The sequence below is a fragment of the Giraffa tippelskirchi genome, chromosome 9 (genome assembly GCF_054371585.1).
Source record: "Giraffa tippelskirchi isolate mGirTip1 chromosome 9, T2T-mGirTip1v1.2.pri, whole genome shotgun sequence".
Lineage (NCBI taxonomy): Eukaryota > Metazoa > Chordata > Mammalia > Artiodactyla > Giraffidae > Giraffa > Giraffa tippelskirchi.
In genome coordinates this window covers 102,809,794-102,829,373 of record NC_137283.1, presented here as the reverse complement: position 1 = coordinate 102,829,373, position 19,580 = coordinate 102,809,794, and the positions used below count along the sequence as shown (strand labels likewise).

General features: G+C 36.4%; 1 long non-coding RNA gene across 1 annotated transcript in view; it reads right to left on the bottom strand.

Moving 5' to 3' along the window:
• Nucleotides 1-5,566: 5,566 nt before the first annotated feature.
• LOC145521240 (uncharacterized) overlaps nucleotides 5,567-19,580 on the bottom strand; it is a 42,601-nt gene continuing 28,587 nt past the window's right edge. The window contains exon 3 of the long non-coding RNA XR_014065255.1: nucleotides 5,567-7,269. This is a non-coding gene — a long non-coding RNA (uncharacterized LOC145521240). The remainder of the gene's footprint in view (nucleotides 7,270-19,580) is intronic.

The window sequence follows — 19,580 nt, the reverse complement described above, 5'->3', positions numbered from 1 at the left end:
TAGTTACTAATATCGGACATTTTTTCTTACAAAGAACATTATGTTATAATTTCACATATTATAATACTTCCCAACATGTCTTAAGTCCTTGACATGCTCCATGCATTATTCTAAAGCACTTATACTTGATCATCACCATAAATCTGTGAGGAATTTCATTGCTAACCATCTAAATTTTAGAGAAAATATTCTCCTTAATCTCATCACATTATCCCAACTGTCAAAACTATCTGTTTCTTTGAAACTCCCTCCTTCCCATACACACTGCAGTGGTGTTGTTAATGTTCAGTTGCTAAGTCATGTCTAACTCTTTGTGACCCCATGGACTGCAGCACACTAGTCTTCCTTGTCCTTCACTGTCTTCCGGAGTTTGCTGAAACCCATGTTCACTGAGTCGGTGATGCCACCCACCGTCTCATCACCTGTGCTCCCTTCTCCTCCTGCCCTCAATCTTTCCTAGGATCAGGGTCTTTTCCAGTGAGTTGACTCTTTCTCTCAGGTGGCCAAAGTATTGGAGCTTCAGCTTTGGCATCAGTCCTTTCAACGAATATTCAGAGTTGATTTCTTTCTTTTTTTTTTTTTTTTTAATAAATTTATTTATTTTAGTTGGGGGCTAATTACTTTACAATATTGTAGTAGTTTTTGATTTCTTTAGGACTGACCAGTTTGATCAACTTGCTGTCCTAGGAACTCTCAAGAGTCTTCTCCAGTACCACAATTCAAAAGCATCAGTTCTTCAGCACTCAGTCTTCTTTATGGCCCAACCTGAATACATATTTAATAGAAATTATTTAATCATAGTTTATCACCACATAGCTTTTTCCTACAGAATCAACACAAATATATTTGGCTATTTTTGAACTTAATATTGGACTCATTACTGTGATGACCGAATCTATCAAAATCTTAAATACATGTTTGGATTATTGTAAAAGAACTATCATCTTTCTGGAATTTTAATCATAACTAGTTTATTATTAAAACTCTTCAAATTTCTTGTTTATAAACATCATATTTGTACTCTAACTACAGTATGGCATTTTATAATCATAAGAATGTTAATATCAGTAAGCTCACAAAAGTTTAGTAAAATTAAACAAATGTAAGTATTTTATCATCTTTGGTAAAGTAGGAATAATATCATCTAGGTTGAAGGTTTGGAGCAGAATTCAAACACAATACATGTAAAAAGTTGTTGGCAACGTAGACAACCGTTAAATGCCTTCTGTTAGATTATGGACAGACCTCGTCAGACTTTTCAGCCCTGCAGGATGGCATAAACAATGACCTATATGACATTATATATGTATTTTCTGTGTTTCTGGAGAACCTTGACTAATACACTAATAAAAGTAAAAATCTATCATGTCACACTCTGATACTTGTGTAGTCATATGTTGACTTAGAAAGTTATTTTCAAATTAAATAAGGTGCTTTTAGGTTTTAGATCAATTTCTTTAACACTAAAAGCATCTCACCAGAATGCCAAGCATAGCCTCTACCACACAATGCTGTTAGTAAAAGCACCGAGTTAGAGACTGGTAATACATACTTATTGGAGGAGACCCAGCACCCCACTCCAGTATTCCTGCCTGGAGAGTCTCATGAATGGATAAGCCTGGCAGACCACAGTCCATGGGTCACACAGAGTCGGACACGACTGAGGCAACTTGGCATGCACACATGCATATCTATATGTCCAGGGACCAGAGATTATCAAATAGTTATCCCTTAGTTAATAAATTGTCAGTATAGCTCTTTCACATTTCCAAGTTTGTTTTTAATGCTATCTATAATTGTATTTTAAAAGCATGGCAGGAAATTGGAGTAGTACCAGAGATAAAATATTAGCATATGTGGACGCTTGTATGTTTTCTGTGTTTGCTTATTACAAGGATGGGATTCAGTGACTCCTTAAAAAGCAGCAAAAGATATGCCTACTACATGAATCACGACTTAAACTGTCAAGCCCAGAGGTGTGATGAGGCTTTTTAATATCAGGATTGGCAGCACTGCTAGTCGACTTGTTGACTCCTGTATATTCTTTTCAGTGTTCCCCTCATTCTTGATTTATAAGATCTATACTGATTCTTAGTATGTGAGCCTTGAAAATACTTTGGTTTTATTGCAAATTTAGGATTGAAAATCAGATGTGATTTGAAAAATGTATTTAGAGCTAGAATATACTGTTTCTAACTTACAAGTTCAGTTAGCTTTGTTGAACCATACATTGCTCTTTTTAGATGGACTTGCTTAGTGCTTTCTGATTCAGCTTCATCCTTCAACATATTTCTACATATACTATTAAGTTAAAAGTTTCCTTTGTTTTCAATTTTACCAATAGTATGAATAATTGACATAGTCTTGGGCCTTAATTTTAGCAACAATTGCATGTACAATATGATATAAACACTGAGATTATTAGTGAAATAGGTCAATTTTTATCAACTCTAAGCATTTAATTTTAAGTCCATAATGCTTTATTCAGGTTTGATAAGTTAGTACCAATTTAGAAATTATCTGCAAATCAATTTAATAAGGAAACCAAGTTCATATTTTAATGTACTTACTATAATTATAAAATAAAAGAAGCTGACAAACCCATTTGTCATCATAACTACATATTAGACATAGTTGCATAAAATATTGCTTCAAACACATAATTTACTGTGAAAAATCAATGTTGAGAGCATGAAAGTCTGGCAAATATATGGCTTTAATTAATAATCAATAATAATGATAACAACAATAATAAATTTTCCTTCATAGCTGACATTCCCAAAGGTATGTAGAAGCCTAAGTAAAAATAGGAAAGAATAGCTTTACTTTAGAGAAGATGATACTCTGCCCATATATGCTTTCAATGGAATGAAAGCAAATCTGACCATTTTATATACAGAAATAGCATCATGTTTACATATGTCAAATTTATTTATTTATTTATTTATTTAAGAATTTAAGTTTTATTTTCCTTTAAATCTAACTTTTTTTTTTTATAAATTTATTTATTTTAGTTGGGGGCTAATTACTTTACAATATTGTAATAGTTTTTGCCATACATTGACATGAATCAGCCATGGGTTTACATATGTTCCCCTTCCTGGACCCCCCAGCCACCTCCCTCCCCATCCCATCCCTCTGGGTCATCCCATTGCCCAGGCCCTGAGCCCTTGTCTCATGCATCGAACATGGAATGGTGTTCTGTTTCACATATGATAATATACATGTTTCCATGCTATTCTCCCAGAACGTCCCACCCTCACCTTCTCCCTCAGAGTCCATAAAATTGTTCTATGCATCTGTGTCTCTTATTCTGTCTCGCATATAGGGTTATCGTTACCATCTTTCAAATTCCATATATATGCATTAGTATACTGTATTGTTGTTTTTCTTTCTGGCTTACTTCACTCTGTATAATGGGCTCCAGTTTCAGCCATCTCAGTAGAACCGATTCAAATGTATTTTTTTTAATGGCTGAGTAATATTCCATTGTGTATATGTACCACTGCTTCCTTATCCATTCGTCTGCTGATGGACATCTAGGTTGCTTCCATGTCCTGGCTATTGTAAACAGTGCTGCGATGAACATTGGGGTACACGCGTCTCTTTCAATTCTGGTTTCCTCGGTGTATATGCCCAGCAGTGGGATTGCTGGGTCATATGGCAGTTCTATTCCCAGTTTTTTAAGGAGTCTCCACACTCTTCTCCATAGTGGCTGTACTAGTTTGCATTCCCACCAACAGTGTAAGAGGCTTCCCTTTTCTCCACACCCTCTCCAGCATTTATTGCTTGTAGACTTTTGGATAGCAGCCATTCTGACTGGTGTGAAATGATACCTCATTGTGGTTTTGATTTGCATTTCTCTAATAATGAGTGATGTTGAGCATCTTTTCATGTGTTTGTTAGCCATCTGTATGTCTTCTTTGGAGAAATGTCTGTTTAGTTCTTTGGCCCATTTTTTGATTGGGTCATTTATTTTTCTGGAATTCAGCTGCAGAAGTTGCTTGTATATTTTTGAGATTAATTGTTTGTCTGTTGCTTCATTTGCTATTATTTTCTCCCATTCTGAAGGCTGTCTTTTCACCTTGCTTATAGTTTCCTTTGTTGTGCAAAAGCTTTTAATTTTAATTAGGTCCCATTTGTTTATTTTTGCTTTTATTTCCAATATTCTGGGAGGTGGGTCATGGAGGAGAGTGTTTTGCCTATGTTTTCCTCTAGGAGTTTTATAGTTTCTGGTCTTACGTTTAGATCTTTAATCCATTTTGAGTTTATTTTTGTGTACGGTGTTAGGAAGTGTTCTAGTTTCATTCTTTTACAAGTGGTTGACCAGTTTTCCCAGCACCACTTGTTAAAGAGATTGTCTTTTCTCCATTGTATATTCTTGCCTCCTTTGTCGAAGATAAGGTGTCCATATGTGCGTGGGTTTATCTCTGGGCTTTCTATTTTGTTCCATTGATCTATATTTCTATCTTTGTGCCAGTACCATACTGTCTTGATGACTGTGGCTTTGTAGTAGAGCCTGAAGTCAGGCAGGTTGATTCTTCCAGTTCCATTCTTCTTCCTCAAGATTGCTTTGGCTATTTGAGGTTTCTTATATTTCCATACAAATTGTGAGATGATTTGTTCTAATTCTGTGAAAAATACCATTGGTAGCTTGATAGGGATTGCATTGAATCTATAGATTGCTTTGGGTAGTATACTCATTTTCACTATATTAATTCTTCCAATCCATGAACACGGTATATTTCTCCATCTGTTTGTGTCCTCTTTATTTCTTTCATCAGTGTTTTATAGTTTTCTATATATAAGTCTTTTGTTTCTTTAGGTAGATATATTCCTAAGTATTTTATTCTTTTTGTTGCAATGGTGAATGGTATTGTTTCCTTAATTTCTCTTTCTGTTTTCTCATTATTGGAGTATAGGAATGCAAGGGATTTCTGTGTGTTAATTTTGTATCCTGCAACTTTACTATATTCATTGATCAACTCTAGTAATTTTCTAGTAGAGTCTTTAGGGTTTTCTATGTAGAGGATCATGTCATCTGCAAACAGTGAGAGTTTTACTTCTTCTTTTCCTATCTGTATTCCTTTTATTTCTTTTTCAGCTCTGATTGCTGTGGCCAAAACTTCCAAAACTATGTTGAATAGTAGTGGTGAAAGTGGGCATCCTTGCCTTGTTCCTGACTTTAGGGGAAATGCTTTCAATTTTTCACCATTGAGGATAATGTTTGCTGTGGGTTTGTCATATATAGCTTTTATTATGTTGAGATATGTTCCTTCTATTCCTGCTTTCTGGAGGGTTTTTATCATAAATGGATGCTGAATTTTGTCAAAGGCTTTTTCTGCATCTATTGAGATAATCATATGGTTTTTTTCTTTCAATTTGTTAATGTGGTGTATTACATTGATTGATTTGCGGATGTTAAAAAAAACCTTGCATTCCTGGGATAAAGCCCACTTGGTCATGATGTATGATCTTTTTAATATGATGTTGGATTCTGTTTGCTAGAATTTTATTAAGGATTTTTGCATCTATGTTTATCGGTGATATTGGCCTGTAGTTTTCCTTTTTTGTGACATCTTTGTCTGGTTTTGGAATTAGGGTGATGGTGGCCTCATAGAATGAGTTTGGAAGTTTACCATCTTCTGCAATTTTCTGGAAGAGTTTGAGTAGGATAGGTGTTAGCTCTTCTCTAAATTTTTGGTAGAATTCCACTGTGAAGCCGTCTGGTCCTGGGCTTTTGTTTGCTGGAAGATTTCTGATTACAGTTTCGATTTCCGTGCTTGTGATGGGTCTGTTAAGATCTTCTATTTCTTCCTGGTTCAGTTTTGGAAAGTTATACTTTTCTAAGAATTTGTCCATTTCTTCCAAGTTGTCCATTTTATTGGCATATAGCTGTTGGTAGTAGTCTCTTATGATCCTTTGTATTTCTGTGGAGTCTGTTGTGATCTCTCCATTTTCATTTCTAATTTTGTTGATCTGATTCTTCTCCCTTTGTTTCTTGATGAGTCTGGCTAATGGCTTGTCAATTTTGTTTATCTTCTCGAAAAACCAGCTTTTAGTTTTGTTAGCAAAGAAAAATTTTTTAGCATTTTTCAAATCAGTTTGGTTTGGATTCCAAAGAGGTGCCAGAAGGGAGTCCTTTTAGACTGTGCAAAGGGGCTATAAAGGTTATTAGAGAGTTTGAGGGCTTCTCAGGTGGTGTGGTGGTAAAGAATGTCTGCCAATGCAGGAGACACAAAAGCTTCGGGTTCCATCCCTGTGACCGGAAGATCCCCTGATGAAGGAAATGGCAACCCACTCCAGTGTTCTTGCCTGGACAGTTCCGTGGACAGAGGAGCCTGGCAGGCTACAGTCCATGGGCTCACAAAGAGTGAACACAACTGAGTACGCACGCAACTTGAGAGTTTGAAGGAAAATGATATGGTCAGATTTGCATGCTATAACAATGACATGGGATTCAAAATTGAGGGTAATTGGAGTGAGACAAAGAAAGAAAAATTAGGTTGGTTCACTAGCCCAATTTGTTAAAAAAAAGAAGAAAATAGTCATTTGCAATGTTATAGTGGCATTAAAGGTTGAAGTAACTGGATCAATTTGCATGCTTGGGAAGGATAGATAAGGATTTCAGATGGTTCCCAGGTGTTTTATCTGATCTCCTGCAAGATGGTGATGTGTTTTACATAAAATTCTAAAAGGAGAAAGGACCAGAAAATTGCATAAAGTTTCAGTAGTATATTCATGGCATCATATTGGAATGAAATAGCTATTTAATTGCAGCAAACATTTGTCATATCAAAATATTGTCACTAACTTAATTATCTAATTGTTTTTGTTCAGTCTCTAAGTCGTGTCCAACTCTTTGGGACCTCATGGACTGCAGCATGCCAGGCTACCTTGTCCTTCACTATCTCCCGCTGTTTGTTCAAATTCATGTCCATTGAGTCAGTGATGCCATCATACCATCTCATTTCCTGTCATCCCTTTCTCCTCCTGCCCTCAATCTTTAATTGTTTGTAGAGTTAACTGCATTTAATTTATAAATCATTCTGTTTTACAAATGACTTATTGCACCGTATTGAAGGGGGAAAGAGATGAAGTTGTGGAAGAGACTGCTCAGTAAGAACTGTGGCTGCAAAGGAATGCAGACTCCTCCTCCACTCAGCAAGGCAGATGGTATAGGAGAATCAGAAGGTGGAGTAGGGTGGAATAAAGATACTGGTCTTTCTCTTTGACTGTCTTCTGCTCTGCTTTGACACCTCCCATTGGCTGAAACATAAGGGAAACCACATGGAGAGAGCTCAGGTGATGTAGTTCATTTACATAGATCATTTTCCTCGGGCTCAGGGATCATAGAAAATAGAAGTAAGAAAAGGGTCATAAATTAAAAACAAGCATGCAAGCAAAGAAGTAAATATCTGCTGAGCATGCCAAAAGAAAATTTTTCCTTATATTCTTCTAGGTTCTTTGCTGTTTTAGTAATTAAACAACATAAGACAGATTAACAGGAGAACAATCAATTTAATTTCAGTTGTGTGGGAGTCCCATGAAGATATGAAACCCAAAGATAGTCAGGAAATTGAGGCTTATATACCATCCTGAGCTAAGGAATGGGATTGGGATTTGAGGCTTCAAAGGGCAGGAGGGCAGTTCACAGGATGACAAAAAGAGTAGATGTTAAGTAACCAGACATTTGCAAATAGATCTTTCAGATAAAAAGTAAAAATAACTCTCTTTCTGGGCCAGGCCCACAACTAAATTCTTTTAGACAGTGAAAGGTAAAAGTCTTGAATCTGCTAGGTCATAACTCCCTTCAACTCAAAATAATCTACTTGACAAAGTGGCACTTTTTGGAGTTACTTATCCTGCTCCCCTTCAATACCAACAATGTATTTATATTTTTAGCAATGTACTGAAAATGGTTTCAATTACTAAGAGTAGAAAGCAATCCTATGACTTAAGTAATTTATAGTTAAGTTGCAAAATAGCCACACAAATATTTAAAACACTGAGTTAAAGAATGGTTTTCAAAGTACCTGTAGAGGTGCTAATGGGATGTACCAAATATGTCAGAGTGGGGATCAGCACTCAACATAATTTGCCTTTGGCATTGTACAATCATAGGGAAAAAATGCTACACATTCCTAAGGACAGAAATTATTTAACCGATAGTATAAACTATGGTTTAATCTCTAGCCAGTTTCCCCAGAGGAGCAGGAATGTGTTTAATGTATTTTCATTGCTACTAGCCATTATTTGTTCTCCTTATGCTTAAAGTTGTCATGGTTAGAATGGAACCTATTTGCAATGCAGTGTGCAAACAGAATATCACCTCTGCCTGTCTGAGCCCTGCCCTTTATTCAAAGTGCTTAATTCCTGACTCATCCATCTAGATGTTTTGTCAAGTGGAAAGTTCTTAAGTTCTGCATAGGAAGAAGGTTGAGGGAGAATAATGGTTTATTCCCTGCCAAGTTTTAAATAAATGATCATGAATGGATATTTTCCAATTAATAATGTCCCATTTCCTCACAAAATCATTGAGTAATAACTCCCTAAACCTACATATGTTCACAATTGATAGACGCTGTAAGTTACAATCTAATATGTATGATCCTCAGTGAGCTACTCATGCTGGCAAGACTAACTCATTAAATAAATGTATAATCAAAATACAGAAAATATTTAGATAAAAATGATCTCTAGTATCTTTTTTGAATTTGTGATACCTTCTCTTCTTCTAAGAGAGAGGTGCAGATTTGGAGTATGAGGTGTGACATGGAAAGCATAGCAGTATGTAATATGTACTGATATGTAAACAACAAAAAATATCCCATATGTAAACAGTTTCTTATGATTAATAAAATGTTATACCAGATACTTTTATCATTTAGTCTTCACAACTCTGAGAAACAGTTATTATGATTCTGTTTTAAAGATGAGAATAACTGATAATGCCTTTAAGTAACTTGCCCAAATTCATACAGGCTTCAACTTCCAAGGTTATTTTTTTCAACTACCGTAGATACCCTAACACATGTCCTCACATTATGAATGAACTAACAAAATTGATATTGGTAAAATATAAAGAACTAATTGAAAGTCGCTCAGTCGTGTCCAGGTCTTTGCAACCCCGTGGCTATACAGTCCATGGAATTCTCCAGGCCAGAATATTGGATTGGGTAGCCTTTCCCTTTGCCAGGGGATCTTCCCAACCCAGGTCTCCTGCATTGCAGGGGGATTCTTTACCAGCTGAGCAACCAGGGAAGCCCATAAAGACCTAAAAGTAATTTCAAAATATGCTTTGCCTGTGGTTAGAATTCACAACTCTCTGTTACATTGGAAAGTGTACTTGGAGTTAGAAAATAACCTAAGTTCAAATCATAGATTTGCCACTATGGTAAGTGGTAGACACTGAGGGAAACTTTTAAACACTGTCAGTCAAGTTTTCTCCATCTCAGTAACAAAAATTATAATATCTGTCAGAGTCATTTTGAGCATAAAATGAAATAATACATGAAAGTACATAAAATGAAATCTGCTCAATATTTATTACATCTCTTTGATTTTTTTCAACTGCAACTGTTCGTAAAATTGTCTGCTGGCAAGCTTTATGAATTATTGAATTAGCCTAATTAGGGACTAGGATAGTTAACAAAATTGATCCCAGAGCTTGATGGTTTTTCTATACCTTGGAGCCATTTTCACCCTTTCTATCATATGGAATAAGCATTTTCGAGGACAGTAGATTCCAAATTGTTTCTGGTATTTGAAAACATCAGAAAATATTATCACCTAAACTATAGGATTTTCTGAATCTTTAGGCTGAAATAACAGTTGACATTAACTTAAACTCCATGTAGGAAGAATGTGAAGTGGTGTTGTGATATTAATTGCTTCAGTACCAATACTGTATACATTGATTTTATTACCATGGACTGATATTTTAATCAGTCTTGTCATAGTAGAACCAGGTAGACAGAGATGCTGATTACTCAGGTATCAACAAGCATTACATTGCATGCAAGGAGATAGTGAGAAGAAGAATTTGCATAATCTTTTCCTTTTGATTTTATTCATTTCTTATTTTCCTCCATATTTACATTGGGATCAATATTCCCTGAGCTTGTAATGGAATTAGAAGAATCACTAGCTATTAGGAGAATTAGCTTTGGTTGCAAGAAAAGAATAGAAAGCTAATGAATGTTCTTTGTCATCAAATGTCTGTAACTTCTCTGGATTCTTTATATAAAAGTATAAAATGTAAGTAAGAAACAATTGAGGCATATACACATATAATTTAACTTTTCAGCAAATGATTTTGAAGCCACTTAATATGGGTATAGCAGTGAAAATTGGTTATCACTTCTCTGCATCATATATCTCTGTGCTTGGTAACAAAATATAGAAAACAAGACTTCGAGTTTGGCTTGACTTGATATGTGTGTGTTGTTTTTGGATTGAAGTCTAGGCTTCCCAAGTGGCTCTGTGATAATCTGCCTGCCAATGCAGTAGACACAAGAGCTTGGGTTCGATTCCTGGATCGGGAAGGTCCCTTGGAGGAGGAAACGGCAACCCATTCCAGTATTCTTGCCTGGAGCATCTCATGGAAAGAGGTGCTACAGTCCATGGGGTCACAAGGAGTCGGACACAACTGAGTGATTGAGTATGAACACTAGCCATCTGTGTATGATTGACTCCAAAGTAATCAAATTGAGACATCACTTATTGGGCAGCATCACTTCATGGGAAATAGATGGGGAAACAGTGTCAGACTTTATTTTTTGGGGCTCCAAAATCACTGCAGATGTTGACTGCAGTCATGAAATTAAAAGACGCTTACTCCTTGGAAGGAAAGTTATGACCAACCTAGATAGCATATTAAAAAGCAGAGACATTACTTTGCCAACAAAGGTCCGTCTAGTCAAGGCTATGGTTTTACCAGTAGTCATGTATGGATGTGAGAGTTGGGCTGTGAAGAAAGCTGAGCACCGAAGAATTGATGCTTTTGAACTGTGGTGTTGGAGAAGACTCTTGAGAATCTCTTGGACTGCAAGGAGATCCAATCAGTCCATCTTAAAGGAGATCAGTCCTGGGTGTTCACTGGAAGGACTGATGTTGAAGCTGAAACTCCAATACTTTGGCCACCTCATGCAAAGAGTTGACTCATTGGAAAAGACCCTGATGCTGGGAAGGATTGGGGGCAGGAGGAGAAGGGGACGACAGAGGTTGAGATGGCTGGGTGGCATCACCGACTCGATGGACATGAGTTTGGGTAAATTCCGGGAGTTGGTGATGGACAGGGAGGCCTGGCCTGCTGTGATTTATGGGGTCACAAAGAGTCAGACATGACTGAGTGACTGAACTGAACTGAACTGATTACAAATGTACTATTCTAGTCTCTATGGAGAATGCAATATGTGGGGAGAGAGAGACATAAACAGACAGAAAGAAACCAAGTGACTTGAGGTAAAGAAGACAAATGCCACTAGGCTATAGATGGTCAGGATGAATGAGGACATCTCAAATGTCTCCTTTTGGAGACAGTAGGATCTGCAGAAAGTCTGGCAATACTTTCATGAGAAGAATAACCACACATCCCAATTTACTAGGATAGATCCAGCATAATTACTACTAGCACCCTTTTTCATTTTCAAAACTATCCTTTCTCACCTCAAAAAATTTTATTATAACTTGAGTTATAGAGAAGTTTTAAAATATGTGTATTTTCAGTATTTAAATGACTGCTGTCTCTTCTGAGCAACAGAAAAGATTTCCTTTCTATTTTGGAGCCAGCATTATTAAGATTTTTATAATAACTAAACATTTTAAAGTAAAATCAACCATGAACATGATAGCAATTTTATTGCTTTTTGTTGCATATATGAATTTTTAAATATTGTCTTCCTTTCCCACAATCAAGATAAACAGAAAAATCAGTTTTCAATTTGTGGAGTTTAGAATGTTAAATAAGATCTCTATGTAAAGCAATAATCATATTTTTGTGAAGAGAAATACAGCTAAAATGAACACTCCAGAAATATAATACATTTCTGCTCTATCATGATTTGTAAAGTTAGGCACTCTGTGTAAAAATTAAATATCATCTGTCTAGGAATAAAAGAATTTGAGATGGTTCTGTGTGTCCTTGGACTGTAACTTTTATTCTCTGAATTTAAGTTTCCTCATCTTTGAAATGACAGGGTTAACACAGATGATCATTAAGATCTCTCCCAGCTCTAATAGCCTACTATTTGAAATTCAAATAGGTTAATATAAATTTTACTCTTGGTAGTGAAACTTCCTGAGGTGATTGCTTAACATAATTGAAAAAGTAACGATAAAAATCTTCAAAAGGAATTATAGAAATATGTCTGAAGAATGTAATGATAGAGACTGGAACCAGTAGATAATATTGGAAGGTTTTCTTTGTTGGGACACATTTAATATTTGCTAATATATACTTTTATCTGAATGGCCTAGTGGTTTTCTCTATTTTCTTCAATTTAAGTCTGAATTTTGCAATAGGAGCTGATGCTTTGAGCCACAGTAAGTTCCAGGTCTTGTTTTGGCTGACTGTATAGAGTTTCTCCATCTTTGGTTGCAAAGAATATAATCAGTCTGATTTCAGTATTGACCATCTCATGATGTCCATGTGTAGAGCTATCTCTTGTGTCGCTGGAAGAGAGTGTTTGCTATGACCAGTGTGTTCTCTTGGCAAAATTCTGTGAACTTTTGCCCTGCTTCATTGTGTACTCCAAGGGCAGACTTGATTCTTACTCCAGGTATCTTTTGACATCCTACTTTTGCATTCTAGTCCCCTGTGATATAGAGGACATCTTTTTTGGGCGTTGGTTCTAGAAGGTCTTGTAGGTCTTCATAGAGCCAGTCAACTTCAGCTTCTTCAGCATCCATGGTTGGGACATAGACTTTGATTATTGTGATGTTGAATGGTTTGCCTTGGAAATGAACCGATACCATTCTGTCATTTTTGAGATTGTGCCCAAGTACTGCATTTTGGACTCTTTTGTTGACTATGAGGGCTATGCCATTTCTTCTAAGGGACTTTTGTCCACAGTAGTACATACTATGGTCATCTGAATTAAATTCTCCCATTCCTATCCTTTTTAGTTCAGAAGTTCATGGGGTCACGGAGTCGGACATGAATTTGCTGCTGAACCAAAACAAAAAAACAACAACATCCTTCTTACAACTTCACTCTTAAACATTAAATTGCATCACACTACTTGAACTGCTTGTGAATGCTCACATTCTGAAACACACTTCTGGATAATTTGAATACATATAATGCTATAAAAGGGGCTTCCATGGTTGCTCAGACAGTAAAGATTCTGTCTGCAGTGCAGGAGACCTGGATTCGATCCCTGGGTCAGAAAGATCCCCTGGAGGAGGGCATGGCAACCCACTCCAACATTCTTGCCTGGAGGATCCCCATGGATGGAGGAACCTGGCAGTCTACAGTCCATGGGGTTGCAGAGTCGGACACAATTGAACAACTAAGAACATAATGCTATAAAAGCAGTGTTTTCCATTCCTGTTTCTCAAGCCATAGGTCCAAAATATTCTACTACCTTAGGTTGTGTCTTTCTAGAAAGAGACTCTGAACTGAGGATTTGAATTCAAGTGGTCTATTAAAAATACGCTTCCAGGAGAAAACATGGGGAAGTGGGGCAGTGAGGAAGCAGGAAAGTACACTTTCAAATAAAGATGAAACTTCAAATGAAGTCTCAGACTCAGCATAAAGCCACAGGCAGGTACCAGAGTACACCCAAGAGCTTTCCCAGATAAGGACGTAGACTTTTGTATTCCTACACCTGTCAGTCATTGACTATTGATCAAGAGGAAGATGGGGGAGGAATGAGCATGAAAGGGGTATACACTTTCCTCCATTTCCAGTTCATTCAACTGGCAGGACAGTTCCAGTGCCCAAGACTGATATTTTGAAGACATTTCCAGGTGAGGCGTTTTAGCAGCCAGAAAAGCAGAAGCTGGGAGGTGGGGCACAGTGCCAATAAAGGGATGTGCGGTTTTCTAAGCAGCACATCAATAAAGTCCACTGCAGCTACTTACCTCCCAAACTCTTTCCGTGGTCAGACTGATGTGAGAAACTGTCTATGCTGTACCTCCTGAGGTTGATAGCGCACGATAGCATATCATAACTCTTAAGTAGTAACACAATAAAGTCACTACTTTTTTCCAACACAGTATTTCCCAAATGCATTTGACAAATTTATCATATGACTGCCTTAATGGAAATTGCTAATTTTTAAAATAAGACTGAAATAATTTTGAGTTAAAGAAAGGAAATTTTACTAAATCATAGCTTTTTGGTCCAAATGGATCTAGTAGCAGCCTCTGAAGTAGCCCAGCTAACCACTAAAATACATACTAAGGTATATTATACAGAAACACACCAACATTAAGGGATGACTGTCAACATATTGTAATAAACTGTGAGGAATATCCTCCAACTGAAGACCCTGAGGGAATGGAATTGCAAAATAAAATTGATAGTTTATATGATCTCTGCCTGCAATTCGTTAGCAGAGACATTCTACCTTTTGGCTCCTACATTCAAGATCTATACAAATAGTAAAAGTAATCAACTGTCTTTCTCCTGAGGGAGTACCACTTATTGAGGCAAAATGCAAACCTTAACCCTTCCCCATCTCATCCTGCAGTATAAATTTGCTTTTTTTTATTTATTCAAAATCTGCAACACTGAAGGGAAAACTTGGACAGGAAGACAAGAGTAGTTCATGGTGACTCATTACATCCTGTGCTAGGGTGCATGCTGAGTGGTTTCAGCCATGTCTGACTCTTTGCAACCCTATGAACTGTAGCCTGCCAGACTCCTCTGTCCTTGGGATTCTCCAAGCAAGAATACTAGAGTGGGTAGCCTTGCCCTCCTCCAGGGGATCTACCTGACCTAGGGATCAAACAGGCGTCTCTTGTGGCTCCTGCACTGCAGGCAGATACTTTATCACAGACACAGGGGAAGTCAAATTACATCCTAGGAGTTTAATAATACTTAAATCTATTGTTTGTTTTCATCTATGTGGTATGTCCAGTGTTAGGAACTTTACGTGTGTCATTTCATGTAATTTACAAAACCAACCCAACCATCCTGAGACGTGAGTGATAAGAAAACTGATTTAACAAAATTATGAAACTTTCCCAAAGCCATAAAACTAGAGAGTGATAGAGTGGAGATTCAAAAATTGATCTATCTGAATTCTCACTAGACAATACTAATTGTAGTTAAGGAAGTCAAAATTATTTTTGTCACTAAAGTGTAATAAATATTTTGATAATGCAAGTGCCTTACCTATTTAGAAACATATAAAGCTAGAGAGAGGAGAGCAAGATAAGTCTGAAATAGCTGCTTTCAATAAGAATATTTTTAACAAAGTAAAATCATTTTAAAATTCAAAGTCTCAATTTTTTGTTTTCAGTTAGCCATCTGAAAAAAGAGGGCTGATTAGTACTAAAATTAACAGATAACAAGATCAAGAGTATTCCTATACATTGTTTGTGGGCAAATACATTATCTGTGGGCAAACACAGGTTTTGAGTCTAGTTCTCACCTTTCAAGGAGATTCACACAAAGAAACATGGTACCATGAATTCATGTTGCAGAACAGCAGTAGAAGAACATCTTCCTGAAGAACATCTTTCTGAAGATTTATGAGTCCTGAAGACTCATAAATCTCTGAAAATGATTTCCTGTAAGAACCAGGAGGAAATTATAAAACTCTGTTTGGTATCTTTCATAGGAAATAAAAATATGGTAAAGAAACAGAAATCACATAACAGGAATAGGTAAAGATATAAAGCTCACAACATTTTGTGAAAAGAGAGATAGCAACATAGAAATGTTTGCAGAGAAACTAAAAATGAAAGACCACAAATGACACTGTCAAATGGTACCAGTACTGCAGAAGAATATACCTGAGTCATTCTTCCAAAGTCATTTTTCTAGAGTATTCAGGGGAAGATTAAAACAATGACAGAGAAAGTGACACATGAGTCAGAAAGCAAAGATATAATCTAAGTTGTTAGTGTCCCTGGATATAATACCAAAATAATCACAGAAGCAGTAATATAAAACTGATTTATTCCTGACCTATTACAGAATTCAAGGTAGAGATAAAATAACAATGTTGCTAAAAGAAAAATAAACAAACAAACATGGAGATCTACATCTAGAAAAATACTTGAGACATTTTCAAGTTTAATGATAAAGAAAACTCCTGTATACATTCAAGTAGAAAATTCTGCTTATCTCCAGAATACATCATATTGAATTTAATCTTCTCTTTTGCAACTTAATATCAAATTGGATGGAGAAAGTTTAGAGTTTTGATAGAGAAAATTTTGTAATTCAATATGTTTTATAACCAGCTGAGATATATTTTAAATGTGAATGCAGTAATAAAACACTTTCACTTAATAACTGCTGCTAAGTCACTTCAGTTGTTTCTGACTCTGTGCGACCCCATAGACGGCAGCCCACCAGGCTCCGCCGTCCCTGGGATTCTCCAGGCAAGAATACTGGAGTGGGTTGCCATTTCCTTCTCCAGTGCATGAAAGGGAAAAGTGAAAGTGAAGTCGCTCAGTCATGTCCGACTGTTAGCGACCCCATGGACTGTAGCCTACCAGGCTCCTCTGTCCATGGGGTTTTCCAGGCAAGAGTACTGGAGTGGGGTGCCATTGCCTTCTCCGTTCAGGCAAAATGCCTTTTTCAATTCTTAATAAAGTTATTTAGAATCATATTCAGTCAAAGAAAGGAATATTATATGATATCAGCTTATATGTGGAATCTAAAAATCTGATACTAATGAATTTATTTACAAAACAGAAACATACAGACTTAGAGGAAAAAAAATACAGGGTTGTGGGGGAGGGGAGGTAGAAGGAGGGGGCACTAGTTAGGGAGAGTGGGATTGACATGTATACACTGTTATATTTTAAATGGATAGCCAACAGGGTCCTACTGTATAGCAGAAAAGATCATATTGCAATTAACTATGGAAACTCCAAAAAATAATTCAAGACTTTGGAAATGTAGGGAGAAAAGTTGAATAGAGCTTTCGTACGTAAACAGATCACCACCCACATCACGAAATTTGGGAAAATCACCACTTTATCAAGCCACATCTATTTACCCTGACCATTTGATTCAACCTGTAGGAAAACTGAGTAGTTGCCTTCTCCATTCATATGAAGCTTTAAAGGTGAAAGTGAAAGTTGAAAGTTTAGTCGCCCAGTCGTGTCCAACTCTGCAACCCCATGGACTGTAGCCTACCAAGCTCCTCTGTCCATGGGATTTTCCAGGCAAGAAGCCTGGGATTTTTGGATTTATGGTTATTCTCATAAATAATTTGGTGAAGCTGATTTTCCTTTCCCTAGTTTTCTCCCAGGGCAGTAGATTTACTTCTTTGGGCAGGGAAGTTTCTAAAGATGGCCTTCCAAGATATGCAACTCCTGGTTATTCAATTAAACAGTAATGCAGTGTGAAGGGACTTTGCAAATGTAAGTAAAGTTACTATCAGTAGCTTTTAAGACAGGGAGATTTTTCTGGATTATCTGGGTGGGCCCGGTATACTCACAGGAGTCCTTCAAGAATAGAAGACAATGGCTAGGGGAAGGCAGAGATTGACTTAAAGCAAGAAGAAGCAGGAGAAATAGAATTAGGATTCTCTATATCTTTGCTGGCTTTTAAGATGGAGGAGGCCATAAGTCAAGGAATGTGGGCAGCCTCTACAAAATGAGAACAACCTCTGGCCTGTGTTCAGTAAGGAAAAAGGGATCCCAGTCCAACAGCTGCACAAAACTGATTTCTGCAAAACATCCTGCTTGAACCTGGAAGCAGATTCACCCCCAGAGAATCCAGATAAGAAAAATAGCCTCCTTAATGCCTTGACTGTGCCATTGTAAACCCTTACAATCATAGTCATAGCATATTCAGACTTCTGGCCTACAGAACTATGAATAATAAATGGGTGTTTTGTTTTGTTTAATATATTTGTTTCTTGGAGCAGTTTTAGCTGCAAAGCAAAATTGAGTGGAAGGTACAGAAATTTCTCATATATCCCCTGCCCCACACACTCATAGACTTCCCCATTACCAACATCTTCCACTAGAGTGGTACATTTGTTAGCAATTGATGAACCTACATTACACATCATAGCCACCCAAAGTCCGAAGTTTACCCAAGGATTCGCTCTTGGTATTGTAAATTTTATGGATTTGGACTAATTTATAATGACATGTATCCATTATTATAGTATGTTATACAATAGTTTCACTGCCCTAAAAATGTTCTATAATGCCTATTCATCTCTCAACTCCTTAACTCCTAGCAATGTGTCTTTTTTAAAAATGCTTAATTTGTGGCAATTTGTTGTAGCAACAATAGAAAAAAATAATACAGGCCCCAAGCGTACTCAAAGGCTCTGTAGGAGCTTATAGTCTTTTACTTTCTTCAATCCTTCTATTTTTATTTATGGGTATTTTTTGTGGAACTTGATAGAGAATTTAAGGTTAATTTGATAAACCAATTTAAATTAAGTCAAAATATATTTAAATAAAGATTTTTGTACCTTGATCTAAAATGGTGACTCTTACTGGGAAATTTAGACATATTATTGACTTGGCAAACATTTTACACAAGCAACCAACTCTCTTATCATTTCTTATGTACTAATACATATGCACTACCATGCATTTACTTGAAGAGCTAATATTGATTGTCATTGTTGTTCTAACTAGACCAGGATGACATGGTGTTTTTATATCTCAGATTGTCTAATTCTCTGGAAAGTGAAATTTTCACTTATGAGATGATCAATATATATTACAGATATAGAAGCTTATTGAAGAGTAAACCTTACCAACAGTTAGTCCCATTGCCAAATATCTTTGTTTTCTAAAACTCGTTTCTAGGTTGCTTTAAAAAATCACTTTGCCAGTATATTTGAAACGTGGTTTTACATACATAAATTTATGTATTGTGAAAATAGAAGTATGGCTAGAAAAAGTTAAAGGTGCAATAAATAGATCCCATAGGAAAATGCTTGTACTCTTGGATTTACGAACATTGTATTTTCTAGTCTTTCAAACTAATTCACTGATTAATGCTGCCACTTGCATTCCCTTAATCTGTTAAAATGCAGTTGCCTGTAAAACCAGTGACTAGATTCAGACTAAATTAAGTATCCAATTCATTTAGCATCTGTTCAGTTAGCCTACAATATTAGAATTAGACAAAATTATCACTAATTTCACAAGGATTTTCACAAGTTCTCATTTGCATATGTAAATTTTTAGTGCATGCTTAAGTAGACCAGACCTGTTCCAGGCTTCTACTGTAAAAAGTCCACATTTTCAGTTAATAATGTGATTCTAAGTTGTGATTCTAATAATGTGATTCTAAGTCATTGAGTTGTTTTTTTTTCTCTAACTCCACTAATTCAGACAAATGTTTAATTAGTTCCCCAAATCACTTGAAAACTTTAAGTCAGCTGAATGGTTAAGCAATCTTTTCAGTGGTTGCCTCT